At 50.8% G+C, this 14,832-nt stretch overlaps 1 protein-coding gene across 5 annotated transcripts in view; it reads left to right on the top strand.

Moving 5' to 3' along the window:
- Nucleotides 1–287: 287 nt before the first annotated feature.
- The window catches only part of RNF24 (ring finger protein 24), a 29,597-nt gene continuing 15,052 nt past the window's right edge, over nt 288–14,832 (top strand). The window contains exons 1-2 of one of the 5 annotated variants that reach the window (XM_015625598.2): nt 290–358; nt 9,231–9,313. The gene's annotated coding sequence lies outside the window, so the exon portion shown is untranslated. Of the gene's footprint in view, nt 359–2,252; nt 2,388–6,039; nt 6,452–9,230; nt 9,314–14,832 lie in introns of those variants that run through there. The other 4 variants (XM_015625594.3, XM_015625593.3, XM_015625596.2 and 1 more) reach the window with 4 other exon arrangements.

Genomic DNA, 14,832 nt, shown 5'->3' on the forward strand with positions numbered 1-14,832 from the left:
CATCCCATCTCCGTGTCACCTCCTTTCCCTGTCACCCCGTCAGCCCGTCACCCGCGTCACGCCCCATCACCTCTGTCAGACCCCTCCCCGTCTCCTTCCCCTGTCATTCCTTGTCACCTGTTTTCCTTGTCACTTCCCCGGATCCCATCCTGTCCCCGCGTCACCCCCGTCCCCCCTCCCCGCTGTCCCCTCCCGTCCCCTCGCCCCGCCCCGTCGGCGCTGTCGGGGCTGTGCGCATGCGCGGTGCTGGCGGGGAAGCCGTGCCCGGCTCCGGGCGGGGCGGGGCGGCTCCATCCGGGTCCTGCCCGGGCCGGGCGGTGCGGGCGGCGCGAGCCCCGGCGGGACAGCGCGGCGGCGGGTGAGTGCGGGGGGCGGGAGCCCCCTGGGGGGCCGGAGGACTGGAACCCCCCCGAGCGCCCATATGGGGGGCGGGGACCCCCCCCGGTACCCCCATGTGGGGTGAGACCCCTCCCTGTGCCTTGCTCTGTGGGGAAGGGACCCCTCTCCATCCCCCCCTGTGTGTCTGGGATCCCTCCCTGTGCGCCCCTCTGTGGGGCAGGGTCCGTCTTGCAGCTCCGCTTTGGGCAGGACTCTCCCTTCTGTGCCTTGTTCTGTAGGGAAGGGATCCTCTTCCAGCCCCCTGTGGGGTGGGACTTTTCCCTGTGCCTTGTTCTGTGTGGAAGGGACCCTCTGCCAACCCTTCTGTGCGGTGGGACGTCTCCCTGTGCCTTGTTCTGTAGGGAAGGGTTTCTCCTCCATCCCCTCTTTGGGCTGTACCCTGTCTCTGTGCCTCGTTCAATGGGACAGGGTCTGTTTTCCAGCCCTCTGTGGGGCAGGACCCTCTCCCTGTGCCTTGTTCTGTGGGACAGGGCTCCCCCTCCATGCTCCCTGTGGGGCAGGGGTACCCCCTCCTCAGCAGCTGCCATGGGGGACAGGGTCCTTCTGTCTCTGCTCCGCGGTCCCCTGTGGGGCAGGGACCTCCACAGGGCAATGGAGCAGCCCCCGCGTCCCTGCAGACCCCTAAGGGGACACTCAGGGGATCTGGGCTGTGCTTTTGGGGTGTCTGGCAGCGCTGTAGGGCTGCCATAAGGTCCCGCTTGTGGGGCAGAGGGGACAGAGCAGAGGCTGGAGGCACGGACTGCATCACCCCGGAGGGGTGGAGGAGGGGGCTGGGGCGGCACAAAGGGACAAGGGGCATGTCCCCACCCAGCGCCCATCCTGCCTGGACCCCGCTGATGAGGGGGAGCTCCTGGGGGTCCCATCCCACGCTCGGCTTAGGGTCTCCCCTGATGAGGGAGAGTTCTTGGGGGTCCCATCCCACGCTCGGCTCAGGGTCCCCGGGTCACCTCTGTTCCCGGTAGCCGCTGGCTTGGAGTCAGACACGTCCCCTTGCTTTCCTGGGGCCGAGACAGGACGCTGCGGGTTTCTTCTGCTTTAAAAGAAAACCCAAAAAAACCCCAAAAAACAAACCACCCAGAAATGGGAAAAGCTGCTTTTTTGGAGTTACACTGGGCTGCTGTTCTGCCCTGCCGGCACGTCCATACTCTCCCTGCATCCGCCGCTTTGGCAGGGGACGTGCGTGGGACCCTGGGGACTGGAAACCAACGGGTAAAAATGCACCTCCTGCGGTTTGGGGTTTTGGGTTTTTTTTTTTGTTTGTTCAGTTCAGCCTGTCTTTGTCTTCGCCGGGGCGCACGGAGAACACGCGTGGGTCTCGGGCACCCCACGAGCGGCGCCGGCTCCGTCGGATGTGCCAGCGTTTGCGTCTGGGGCTTGCTTCCCCCCTCCCGTGCACACCTTTGGCAGGAGGCTGGGATGACATCTTGCTCTGGCACGCTCCTCGCCTTTGATCTCGAGTTTCCTGCCATGGATAACGTGTTCGGCAACACGCGAGCTCGGCTCCGCAGCTGCCGGGGAGGGCGATGCGGGTGCCTCCTCCTCCTCCTCCTCCTCGTCGTCCCGGTTTTCCCCAGCTGGCTCCTGCCTACAGCTCCCGGCTTTCCTTTGTTTTGGGTGCCGCCAGGACGGGCTCTCGCAGCCCGAGGATGCTCTGAACGGAGCAAAGCCAAGCACAAAAAGACACCACCCCCCCGCCCCAGTCCCTTTGTTTCCAGGCGTTTGCGGGCTCAGCTGGTTTTTACACGGTGGCGTTTTGTGTGCCCAGGCAGATAAGCCGGCTACTCAATGTTTCTTTTTTTTTTCTTTATTTTTTTTTTTTTTTACCCTATTCTGAGTTATTTTGGGTGCTTTAGTTTGCAGGGAGCACATCCCAGCTTCAGGCTGTGCAGGAGGGATGCAGCAGCTTCCTGGGAACGGGGTGAATTTGCCAGAAGCATAACTGGAACATCTCGTGGTTGTCCTCTGGTGTCCTCCTTGCATCTCCTCGGGTGAGCAGAGCCATAAGCTCTCAGCACCACACTGAAATCTGGGATCACCAGCCCTTCTCCTGGGAGAACTCTGACCCTGGTTTGCAAGACCCACTGGCAGCAGCAGCTTTGGGGACAGAGGAAGGTGAACAAAACCCAGGCCTGTGCTCAGCAGTGATGGCTGAAATCAGCCTTCTTTTAAAAGATATCCTTGACTTTACAGAAAGCAAAATACAAGTTCTAATATTATTATCATCATTATTTTTTAGATTCCTACTGCTGTTTCATTTCCCTCAGGTGTTGGGTTTAATAGCCAAACCAATCACCTGAATTCATTTGAATGCTATTTTTTTTTTGCACGACAGATGTACACAAAGCACGTTAAGCGTGTCAAACAGCCCCTGAGTAAATCATGTTGTTTGCTCTATTACTTTATTCATACAGGTTTGATGCTCCAGCTGATGCATTTGGAGTGCCGTGCCATCTGGAGCAAAAATTAAATACGAATTTGGCCCCTGGCCTGGAAAAATAACAACCCTGTGCCCCACTAATAATCACCAGTGGAAGTATAGAGCCCTTGACAGAAGAACTGCTTGGGGGCAATGTGTAAGGAGCCCAAAATGCGCTAATTGAGGTATTTAAAACATATTAAAAAAGGGAAAATAAGTGCTTCCACCCCCACATGCCTGAAGCAGGCAGGAGCAGTGATGTGGTCCCGTTACCAGGTCACGGGGCTGATACTGGCAGATGACAGTCCTGATCCTGAGTGGGTGGAGGTGTGTGTGGTGGTGATTTCCCACATGTCCCAGCCTTGCTGCTGTAGGAAATCCCCTCCACAACCTCCCACAACCTCTGTTCCACCACTGCTTGGCTCAGGTTTGCTAATTTTATCCCTGTTCACCAAGGCTGGGTTGGACACCCCAGGTCTGCTGCTTGGGTTGCTGGCATTGCTGTTTGGTCAAAGGCTGTCTCAGATTTGGGGAGAACCAGATGTGGAGGTGGGTCAGCCCTGCTGGAACTTACTGCTTGTGCCTCCCAGGCTCAGATCCAGTCGCCTCCAGGTGTGATTAGAGATAACTGTGATGGACCAGCTGTGAAGGACACCTTTGGGTCAGCGTGCTCTGAGTGTTGTGGGCTCTGTTGGACCTTCAGATGAGGAATACTGTGTGCCACATGGGAAATCAGGTGATGGCTGCTGGTTGCTACCACTGCTCTTGGCTGGAGAGGCCTGTCCTTGGGGAGAGGCATGTGATGGGGTGGAGGAGGATTCCATGGCAAGGAAGCAGCAGAGCTGCTCAGGACTGTGGAGCTGAACCAAGCCTGGAGGTTCTACCCAAGAACAGCCAATTTCCAGCTGCTTTCCTGGACTAAATGATGTGTGGGATTACAGGCGGACACCCGGCTTTGCTAGGAGGGCTTTTGTGCTTCTGGATCATCTCTCCAGGTGTTCCCCCTTGGGTCACCCCTCCCAGTGACCTGCTGCCACCTCCACTTGGGCTGTGTGGCAGAAGACATGTTTTGAGTGATTCAAAGCCATAAAACAACACGTGGACGTGGAAAAGGTGGAGAGAGGCACAGCTGGTGCTCATCTCCTGTTCCCACCACCTGCGCCTGGAGCCTCCTGCCTTGGGATGACATGGCTGAGATGCGGTCCTCCCCCACCGTGCCAGACTCCTGCTGCACAGTAAAAACAAACAACCCCATCCTTTGGGCTGTGGCAGGAGGTACAGATCCTTCTGGTGGTCCTCAGCCAGTTTGGACCATTGGTGTGGAAGCCCGGAGGGTGTTTTTTGAGGTTGAAGCTCCCCCGTTGGTGTGGTCGAGCTGGGTTTGTTTGTTTTTGTTCCTGCAATCATTCTCCTTAAAGCTGAGTGTTGTTGACACAAGATAAGATCGGCCAGTCACAGCCATCTCCTCCTCCCCTGTCGCTGTTGCCCTGGAACGGCTCAGACTCAGGTCAGGAGTGGCTGTCCTGGTGTCCCCACCCCGAGTCGCTGACAGGGCTGTAAAGCGGCATCAGTGATGATGTGATACGGGGCTTAACTGCAAGTGAGCCCAGTCATCGCCTGAGCCCGGCGAGTGCCGCTCACTGGGATGAGAAATGCCAGCGATCCCATGGAAAACGAGCTTCAGGACAGCATCCAAACCCACGTGGTTTTGCTACAGCCATGGGCAGTGGTGATTTTCTTCCTGACCTGAAGGATGGGAAAGCCTTGACATTGACAGTGGGCTGGAGCAGGGCCTGTTCCTCTGTTCTGGGATGCAGTGGTCCCTGCTGGAGATGGAGCTGCATCATTTTTGGGTGCTGTTCCTTCTGGAGCAGTAACATGGACAATGTGTCATTTTTCTACCTGTCTGGCATGTTTGAATTCCATCAAAGAATAGAAAAACAATCCTAAAGGGTTCCAACCACATGTGGAGGGCTCCTGCATCCTGCTCATGAACAGTTGTGGTGCTGAAGGGATGGTGGGAGGAGATGAGCCCAAGCCTAATACCAGTGTGTGGATGGGCAGCAGCAGCTCATGGACCAAATTAGCTGGAAGCAGCTGGCTCAATGTAGCCAAAGACTGTGAGGTCTCAGGTTGCTCCAGTGCCAGAGCAACAGCTGGATCAGGCTGTGGAAAAAGCAGAGACAACCAAGAAGCAGGGAGGACAGGGTGGCAGGAAGCCTAGGCAGGGACGTCTTGCTTTCTCTGCTCCAGCTTCAGGACTGTGAGTGTGAGAAGCAAGCAGGAATGATTTCTCCAGGCTTATTTTGGCTTTAGTTTTGTTTTGGGCGGGTTTGCAGGACAGCAGGACTGCTGACAGCTGGGGTTCTGGCTCCGAGGGGGAAAAGGATCTTTGCATGGGATAGTCCTGGAGGCCCACCCCAATGTTTGAGGGACAGTGTGCTAGCCAGATTCTTCAGTGTGCTGTCTCCATGGAGGCAGGGGATGGAGATCCATGTGGCAGCACAGCCATAAGGGTTATTGATGTGTTGGAAACCATGAAAGCCCTGAGAATGGTCATGCAGGATGACCAAGAATGAGACTTCTCCAAGAAGGTGGTGGGATTGATAACCCAACTGAAGTGCAGCTGCACCAATGCCCACTGCATGGTCACCAACAGGAGAAGGAGCTGGAAGCCACTGTGCATCAGGAAAGCTGTGACATCATTGCCAGCACAGAGTCATGTGGGATGACTCAAACAAATGGATTGCTGCAATGGATGGGGATAACTTTCCATGATTTACCAGCAGCCCTGGCTAACTGGGAGGTCCCAGCTGACTGGAAGAGAACAAATGTGAAACACATCTACAAGAACGGCAGGAAGGAGGATTTTGGGAACTACAGGGCTGTCAGTCAGGTGACAGGAGCAGATAACCCAAGTGTCCTCATGCATCACCAACAGGGTAATCAGACGATCTGGGGCAGCCAGTGTGAGTTTGTGACAGGCAGGTCTTGCCTGACCAGCCTGATCTCCTTCCATGACAAGGTGACCTGCTTTGTTGGATGAGGGAGAGGCTGTGGGTGTGTCTGTCTGGACTTTGGCAAGGCCTTTGACTCCACATTTTCGTGGAAGGGGCTGGAGTCACCATCCCTGGAGGGATTTAAAAGCAGTGTAGAAGTGGCACTTGGGGACATGGGTTAGTAGAGCCCTTGGCAGTGCTGGGTTAGCAGTTGGACTTGGTGGCCTTAGAGGGCTTTTCCAACCTGAATGATTCCATGATTCTGTGATTTTATTATCCCCTCAGAGGATTAATCCCGCCGCTAATGCAGCTTTTCACTCGCAAAGCGCTTTAGAGGAAGTCGCGCCAGGAGAGCGCTTGGAGAGAGAAACTGAAAGTGCTGAGCAGGAGGCAGCTGCCCTCCTGATTCCAGCCCTCCTGATTCCAGCCCTCCTGATTCCAGCCCTTCTGATTCCAGCCCTCCCTCTGTTGCTCTCCCATCCTGTGCAGTGGAACTGGGTTTCCCAGCTTCTTGGCTAACTGGAGTATTTTGGGGAAAATAGGAGAGCTCCGTAGCTGTGCAGCTTCCCAGGTGTGGAACCAGGGCATTTCAGCTCTCCCATCGGTCCATTGAAATCCAGGAGGAGCAGCCCAGCAGGTAAGAAAGTGGCTGAAGCCAAATGACCCATCCAGACTGGGTGGGGAGGGATCAGAGTCTTCAAGCCAACTTCAGCTACAACAAATCCACCCGAGTGGATCGTGCCTCCCGCTGACCAGGGCTCTCGGAATTAAATCGCATTCGCCGGGGTATTGTAAGGATCGAGTTAAACTTCTTTCCACAAAGAGCTTTGTCCCGAGCAGGCAGATATTTCCAGGCAGATATTTCCTCGTTGCTTTAACAACTCCCATTTTCTTATTGTTCCCTCTAAAAACTGGGCTTCCCCCGAGGCGATTTCCTGGCTCTGTTCAAAGGCAGCTGCGGGGTTGGGGATTTTCTTTCGCTTTTTAGTTGAGAAGTTTTGGATGACAACTCGGTGTTTTGCTCTCTTGGCGAGTGAGATAAAAGATAAGGCTTTTGGAGGCTGTGGCAGTGGTGGCCGTCTGAAGTGGGATGGGATTGTGTGGTGGTGGTGGTTTGAGGGCTGAATAAATTGGGATGAGCTGGCTGGAGCCTGTCTGGTGGTGCTTGTGTGGGTTGGGTGTCTTTCAGCTCAGCCCTGCACCCCAGTCTTGCTTGGCATTCACACCAAAACACCCTCACTGTTGTGCTGAGCATTATTTGGGGGTGGCACTTTGGGAGTAAAAGCAGGAAAAATGGATCATTTTCTCAGCTGTGGCTTTGCCTGAGTAATGCTGAATTGTCCTGAGTTTCTGACCGTTCTTGGGGCTTCCTCTTTGTATCTTCCTTCTGCTGAAGCATCTTCCCCATGGAGCTGCCAGTGATGCAGCAGGAGGAGCAGGTCAAGGAGGTGATGGGAAAGACCTGGGATGTGTTGCAGCCAGGTGAGAGGGATGGAGCTGGAGACAAGCCTGACATCAGGTGCTTTATTCCAGCCTTGGACACTAAAGCTGGGAGCAGGAGTGTTGCAGGGAGTTAGGAGATGGGACTGCATGGAAACAGTGGGTGTTTTCCTAAAGCCAAGCAAGTACTTGTGCCTAAAGACTAAAAATGATATTGTTATAAATGATTAGCCAATTTGATTAATAAAAAGAAGAAATTTATTCTATAATGAAATTACAATCATAAAAGGAAACCATAAGCAAAAATGAGTTCAGTGCTGTGCCAGGCGAACGGCACCGGGTGATACAGGGAGGAGGCTACTGCAGCACTTCCCCACCATGCTTCACAAACTGCACCTGTCCCAAGGTGCTTTTTGTATGTTTTCAGGCTCTTTGGGGGTCCTTTGGAATACACTGCTTGCAGACAAATATTCATGCTGGTTTTGGGTGTCTATGTTGTAGTTTCGTTGGGTTTCTTGGAAATACACTTCTTGCAGGTGAATATTTATGAATGCATCTCGTTACAATCTTATCGGACAGAGGTTTCTTGGAAATATGCCCCTTGCAGATGAATATTCATGTTGGCATTGCTGCGTATCACTATATGGATAAACATCAGGGAAGGTTTACTGGAAATATGCTAGGGTTCTTGTCAGACAAGATTATAACTTCAGCACAAATTTATTCATGCTATGTATCACAATATGGTCCTGAAGAAAAATGGGCTGGAGAAGAGGTATTATGCTGCTGTCCAATCAGGCACCTCCAAAAGGAAGGTTTTTAAGACAAGCAGATGAAATTAAGGCCTTGTTCACACTGAGGTTGGAACTTGAGCCTCTTTCAGTTTCTTTTTTGGATGGAATTTAAAAGAGGAAAGAAGTAAGCGCTGACAAAAGTTTAGTTTCTTTCTTAGAAAACTTCTGTTTTCTAACAAAAATTGCTTCTCTTCGAAGGATCTCCTGAATCCTTTCTGCTTCCTTTAGGTTTGATCTATCTCAGCTATTGATGTTCTGAGCTGGAACACCCAACTTAGTAGCAAACTGCTTGATATCAAAACCCAGATTGCACATTGCCTGCTTCATCTTCTGAATCAAATAATTTATTCTTCAATATTATGAATCGCTCATGGTGAGGGTAGCAGGAGATCCCAGTCTGTTTCCATGAGGGTGCTGTGTTATATTTTCCTTATTAACCCACATCCTTGCCACAGAGCTGTGTGGATGAAGGCTGCTGCATAGCTGGGCACAACTTGGGTTTTGTTGCTCAGAGATTTTTCTCTTTTTTCTTATTATTAAAATGATGTTTTCCTAGACTAATGCAGAACAAGTCAGGTGGTTGGGACAGATTTGTTTTTAGCTGAAGAGTCCATTTCTATAAGAGTTAGAGCCCAAAGATGAGTTGTGAAGCCCTGGCAGGTTGCTTGCCCAGGATGGGATCCTGTCTTGAACCTACTGTGGATGGACTGATCAGGCTTCCCTTGGATACCCACATCATTCCAGACAACCCTCTGCAGCACTGAGCTGGAAATGCCCCTTTTCCACCCCAAAACCAGCCCCAATGCAGATTTCTCTGTGAGGACTCGCTGTGTGGCAGCCGTCTCTGCGGGCTGCTCCGTGCTTTTGTTTACATCTGGTAGAAAACTTCTTAAATTTCCTGGCAAGGGAGTAATTCTAATCCCTTTCAATGAGATCAACGGATTAGTGTCTCAGATGCTTATAAAATTGTGAGGATTAGCCAAGCCTCCCCCCCTATTCTTTCTGTGCCACGTAACATCATCGCTGCGTTTTAGAAGGGCATCTCTGTGCTGTTACCAAGAGCTGAAGCAATTTCTGGGAGCCTCTGCGAATCCAAGCGTTTAAAAACCATGTCTTCATCCTCTCCCTTGCTCCCTCTGGATTTTTGTGCAATTTTTAGGGTGTTTTTCTCTTTTCTTCCAGCATCCCTGGCACCCAACTGCGGTAGCTGTTCAAGCAGATACGTTGGGTTTGCGTGGCTTGGCTGCATTGCGGCACCCGTGCAGGTAAGTAGGGAGCTGAGCCCAAAGTTTTCCTTCACAGAGACTTGCAAATTCCCATCTTGAGAGGACCAGATCCCAAAAAAACGTGTTAATTCATGAGTTTGCCCCTCATTTCAAAGGATTTGGGCTTTTGTGGTCCATCCCCAGAGGGGAACGGCGCTTCTGGGCCGACGGGATGCTCTCACCCCAACTGTTGGGAGCAGGATGAACCTCCACACACCCACATTCCTGCATCCTCTTAATTACAACCTGCACTTTCATTAGGACTTGCTCCCTAAGCAGCTCACAGGGAGCTGTCAGGGAGGAGGGTTTAGTTCAAACCCTGTTGCCTCTCCCCTCAGGGCAGTTTTTAAACGCTTTTTCTCCCGGGTCGATGGCTGCGTGGTCGCTTGACCTGTTGGAGCACAGTGATCCCGAACTGTCGACTGGTAGGAGCTCGGAGCCAGGAATTCCTGGCCCTGACCCAGCAGAGTTTCAGAGGCGAGCTTTTAAATATATACAAAGACAAGCTCATAATTTCCACTCTACTAATGAGGCCACGGCGTTTTCATTGAAATGTGCCAATAGGCGCCGCGGTGGTGTTTTAGCAGCCTTGTACTGTGAATCCAAATGTGATTTAACATGGCAGCCCCCGTGGAGCCGAGGAAAACCAGCTTCTCCCACTGAATTTCAATGATGCTGCTCAGTGGCACTTCCCAAAAATCCCCTCGGTGGTGGGACCTCTCCTTGTGTTTCACCCCGACAAAGTTTTTACCCCCCACTTTGGTGAAGGTGGGAATGGGTTGAAAGGGGATATTTAGATAGGGAAAGTCTTAATTTAAAGCTTGGGTTTAACAGATGTGTGACTGGCTGGTGTGAGGTGGAGATTTAACAACCGGGCTGGCCAGAACTATCATTAAATTGTAGTAAAAAAAATGGAACATGAGGGCTCCAGACATCATGTTTTCGCTTGACCTTTAAAAAGCCACTCAAAGCTTCCAGCCTGCTCGTTGCTAAGCCACCTCCTTAGTGCCACTCATATATTTTCCCTTCTAGTAGGCGATTCGGCACCCAGGAATTTGTGGAGATCCAACAGTAAACTGTTACACTCCTGAAATTCCCACTGCTGGTTTTTAGCTTTGTAGCCGTGAAGCACTCGGAAAATATTTAGCAGGTTTTGTTCAGTCAGCTGCAAGAAAAATGTAAATTTCAAGTAACTCTCACAAAAGGTGTTTGGTTTGGTTTGCTTTTTTTTTTCTTTTAACAAGTTCTGCATCAGCAGCACAGGTGTAAATTGGGGTTTTGCTTATTTAGGGCTCAGTTTACAGTTTTTACAGGAACCCCTGTAAGAGGCAGCATCCCTGAGCAAAGGAGAGGTGTGGGCAGGTGATGTTGAAAATTTACACCTTGTTGTCCATCACCTCCTGGTTACAGACCCCTGGGGCATGGGTACACCTGGATTTTAGAATCACAGAATCATGGAATGGTTCAAGACCATTTCATTCCACTAGACCAGGTTACTCCAACCTGGCCTTGAACATTTCCAGGGATAGGCAAGCCACATAAACAACCTGTGCCAGTGCTTCACTAAGGTCCCTTCATTTTCTGCATCTCACTTAAGGACACATCACAATTCCAGAATAGGGAAGAAGGATGATACCCTGTGGCATCACCCTCAGTGCTGAGACTCTGTGACAGAGGAGGAGATGCATTTGTTGGTTGGTGAATGTTTCTCTCCAAGCACCTCACTTGGCTGTGCAAGTCTGGCTGTGGAAAAGTTCCATTTTCCATTTCCAACTAAATTTTATGGGGTTTTCCATCCTTGCAGCCACCTTTCTTGTGCCAATCCCGTAGAGGTGAAGAAGTTCTTGTCCTGTTTCAATATGAGTCCCAGGGGTTTTTTTTTGCTGGACTCTATAAAGTGTTGCAAAACCATCCCAGTCTCTGTTAGCAAGAGAGAAGGAATGATAAAAAAACCACTCCCCTAAATCCCAATACTTGAGTCAAAACCAGGAAAGGGGTGGACTGACTGTGCAGTTCATTTTTTGGAAGTATTAGGAAAAGTTGGAAACGGCAGTGACGTGGCATTGGTGTGAATTCCCAGCAGGCTGGGGTTTGGGATTGTCTGGGTTTTCCTGAAGCCTTTTTCAGGCTGTCAGGATTGTAAAATACAAACCTGACCGGATCAAAGGGGGCTTGGGGGAACAGCTGCTCCGTGGGATTTATTTAGGGACTTTTTTTCCCTGGTATCCAGTCACCAGCTTTTTCACTCTTCTCCATCCAGCTACCTCTTCTTAGTTTTTACCTCAGATATAAATGGTGTAATTAAAAGGGTCCATGCAGTGCATTCCTGAGGACTGAAACCCAGGATCCAGGAGCAGAGAGCAGCAGCATAAAGAGGAATTCTTCCCTCTCTGGCCTCATGCTGCTTTTCCACCACAAGGCTTTACAGCCATCTGGATCCCCTTTCAGATTGTGTCCCCCCCACTCCCAAAAATCCATAACCTAGCAACCTTATTTAGTGTAAACGAGATCATTCTGCCTTCCTGTTCCCAAATTGTGCTTGGCTCCTCTGACTGCCTTTATGGGACGGCTGCTGGCAGCTGTGATCCCATCACTGGTCCTGAGTGCTCATCTGCAGCAGGATTTCCTAGGATTATTGATCACTGTGTGTTGCACTGATTATTATTTTTTCCCCTCATTAAAGGAGCTTAGGAAATGGGGGGAAAAAAAGGTTTCAGGAAGTTGTTTAATCCATCAGCTTCTCAATATTAGACTGGAGAGGGTAAGTTGCTCTTTGGCTCCAAGGAAAGTGATTGGTTTTGGTTCAGTCTTAAGATGATCAAAGTGTGATTTATTTTTTTTTTCTTCCAGATGTGGTATTTTGGGAGTCTCCATTGCTTCCCACAGCTCTGTGTCATCACCCAGGAATTTTCAAATTCCCTGGAGTGTTTAACACCAATTTCTCTGCTCTGACCCTTCAGCTGCTTAGGCTGAGTGTTTCTCATGGAGTTTCCAATTTGCGTTCCAAAAAGGAACCTGTTTGTTGGGGAGCACTGCAAATGAGGAAAAGCAACCACAAATGAAGGTGGGAGGTTATTCCCTCTTGCCTGTGCTCTCATTGCTCTTTTTGGGCTAAAAGACACCCAAATTTAATAATGTGTGTCCCACCACCATCAGCCCATAATGGGAAGTGGCGGCTCCTGCCTTCTCTTTTCACCTCAGGAGTACAAAGAAGGCTGGGGGCAGGAGGAGGCAGCAGCACATCCTTTCCCACCACACTTTTGGGAGGAAGAGTGAGCTCACCAGGTCATGACGTTGGAGCTGTGTGCCAGGAAAAGGGGGGGGAAAAATAATTACAAATCCCCAAGGCCAAAGGGGAAAAATTCCTCAAGTGTTATTTCATCTCTGAGCAGTGAGTTGAGCTGTCCTTGGGCAGCTCGTGTGAGCCTTTCTGAGAGAGGTGCTGCCAGCTCTGCTTCAAACCCTCCTGGGAAGTGATTCCCAGCTCTCCTTCTTGATGGGAGCTCAAGCAGGGCTCTCCTCCAAACTTTGCTTCCCCCTCCTCCAGACTGTATTAAATAGTGCTATTGATTTTATTTTTTTTCTATTTATTTTTGCCTGTTTTCCTGGAACTTGCAAAACCAGCCCTGAGCAAACCTCTGGTTTGCTTTTCCAACAGCGCTGGGAGAGAGAATTTGACTTTACAGTGGGTGATGGGAGCTGCAGCTGACCCATTTCTGCACGTTCCTCTGCCAGTGGTAGCAAAAACATTTTCCCACTTAAAGGTTCTCTTCAGTTTTAAAGGTCTGGGATTAATTGTTTCTTAAACTGTCTGGAATCAGAAGGACTTGCTGGAAATTGCAGCAGTACAGTCGTGCTGTTGGATGTTGCTTTCCTTAGACTTTCCTATTTTTTTCCAATTGCTTTGTCATGTTATCACATCACTTTCTGTGTCCCCTGCCCAGAGGCAGTGGAGAGGGTTAAGGTTTTGTGTTTGGTGTCAGCCAGCTGGGGAACACAGCCAGGAAATTTCCTGATTCCAGTTCAAAAAAAGCATCGGATCCGCTCTCAGGGAGGAGGGATCAAAGGTCTGAAGCACTTTGTGCTTGGAGGTCAGTTTGGTTCCTTGGATGTCCAGGCACAGAACAAAAACCCACCACCACCCCCAAGTCTGCATGCAGCCAAAATGGGTGAAACAAATGGGTTTTTGTTCCATTTGACACCCAAAAGTTCTTTCTGTTGCTGTGATGGTGCTGCATCGCCCCAGCCAAGCTTTGCTGGATCCCGGTACAACTCTGCCTGTGGCGTGAGGGACCTGTTGGGATGTTCCCTCTTCCCAGCACATTAATCCCACTAATCAATAACCCTGCCAAGCCTTGCACCATCCCTCACACTCCTCCATTGCCTGCCAGGTTTGTGGAGTGAAGGCTCTGGGCCAGCTTGGATGCTCGGAGCTGGTGCTGGATGTGGCATCCCCATGGTGTAGCATCTTAGCTCTTTGAAATTGCATCATGCCAAGAGTTTTTTGTTTACCCCCCATGCTCCATCCTGTTGTTCCTTTGGACAGCAAAGGCCAGAGCAGTGCTGAGTTTTGCCCCCACTCCACGCCAGGCCAAGGTGATGCAGCTGTGTGGCATCTCTGGGGTGACAACGATGCTGGTTTGGGGTTGGCTCTGCAGCTGCCTGCGATTTTCCCATTGCCACGCTGCGGATCCTGGCGCTGGACCAGCTCCAGAGACGGAGCTGAAGGAAATTCCTTCCAGCTGCTTGAGGTCAGGGCTTCGCTTTGCTTCTGGGGTCCACGAGGGGGATTTTTTTGCCTGCAAGTTAAATGAGGGTGTCTCTGGCTGCTGCTTCTTAGCACCTGGAATAATCTTTTAAATATTATCCCGTTAGTCATAGCCATTAAATAACTTTCCTCTTGTAGAATTATTCCATGGAAGAATACCCTGCTTTGCAACACAACTTGGGCTGTTTCAGAAAGGTCTTGTCAGCTGCTCCCAGTTTAACTTTCAACCGAGTTAATAACGCTTTTGGTTAAACCTGTCTGAAACACGTTGCGAAACGCCTTTGAAACTCGAGACGCCGTTCACGCCCGCTTGAAACCTTTCCCATCGATAAAATACTTCAGCTTGGAGTTTGGCCACGGCTTAGCATGCACTTTTCCCTGAGATTTGTGATTTCAAGCCTGCCTGTGTCTGGCTCTGCTGGGTGTTTGAAGGTCAGGATTTCCTGGAGATAGGTCGGCTTTGCCAGCCTGGCTGGTGGGATGCCCGGACCACCAGCTCCATCCAGTTTCCCCAGTTAATGGCTGAGGAGATTCAGTCTGAGCTTGCTTTGAACCCCTGTGGAGCAAGTTGTTTGTCTTGAAAACATAAAGTAAATCCCTCTAAAAACAGGAGTTTATTTACAACAGCAGAGGCAGAAGCCACGGCTCCACCCAGCTTGTGGGCTGTATTTAGGTGTGAGGATGCGCAGCCCATGCATGGCCCCTTTATGCACTGATGTTATAAATAAATAATAATAATTTTTTTATATAA

The sequence above is a fragment of the Parus major genome, chromosome 4, assembly GCF_001522545.3.
Source record: "Parus major isolate Abel chromosome 4, Parus_major1.1, whole genome shotgun sequence".
NCBI classification, from domain to species: domain Eukaryota; kingdom Metazoa; phylum Chordata; class Aves; order Passeriformes; family Paridae; genus Parus; species Parus major.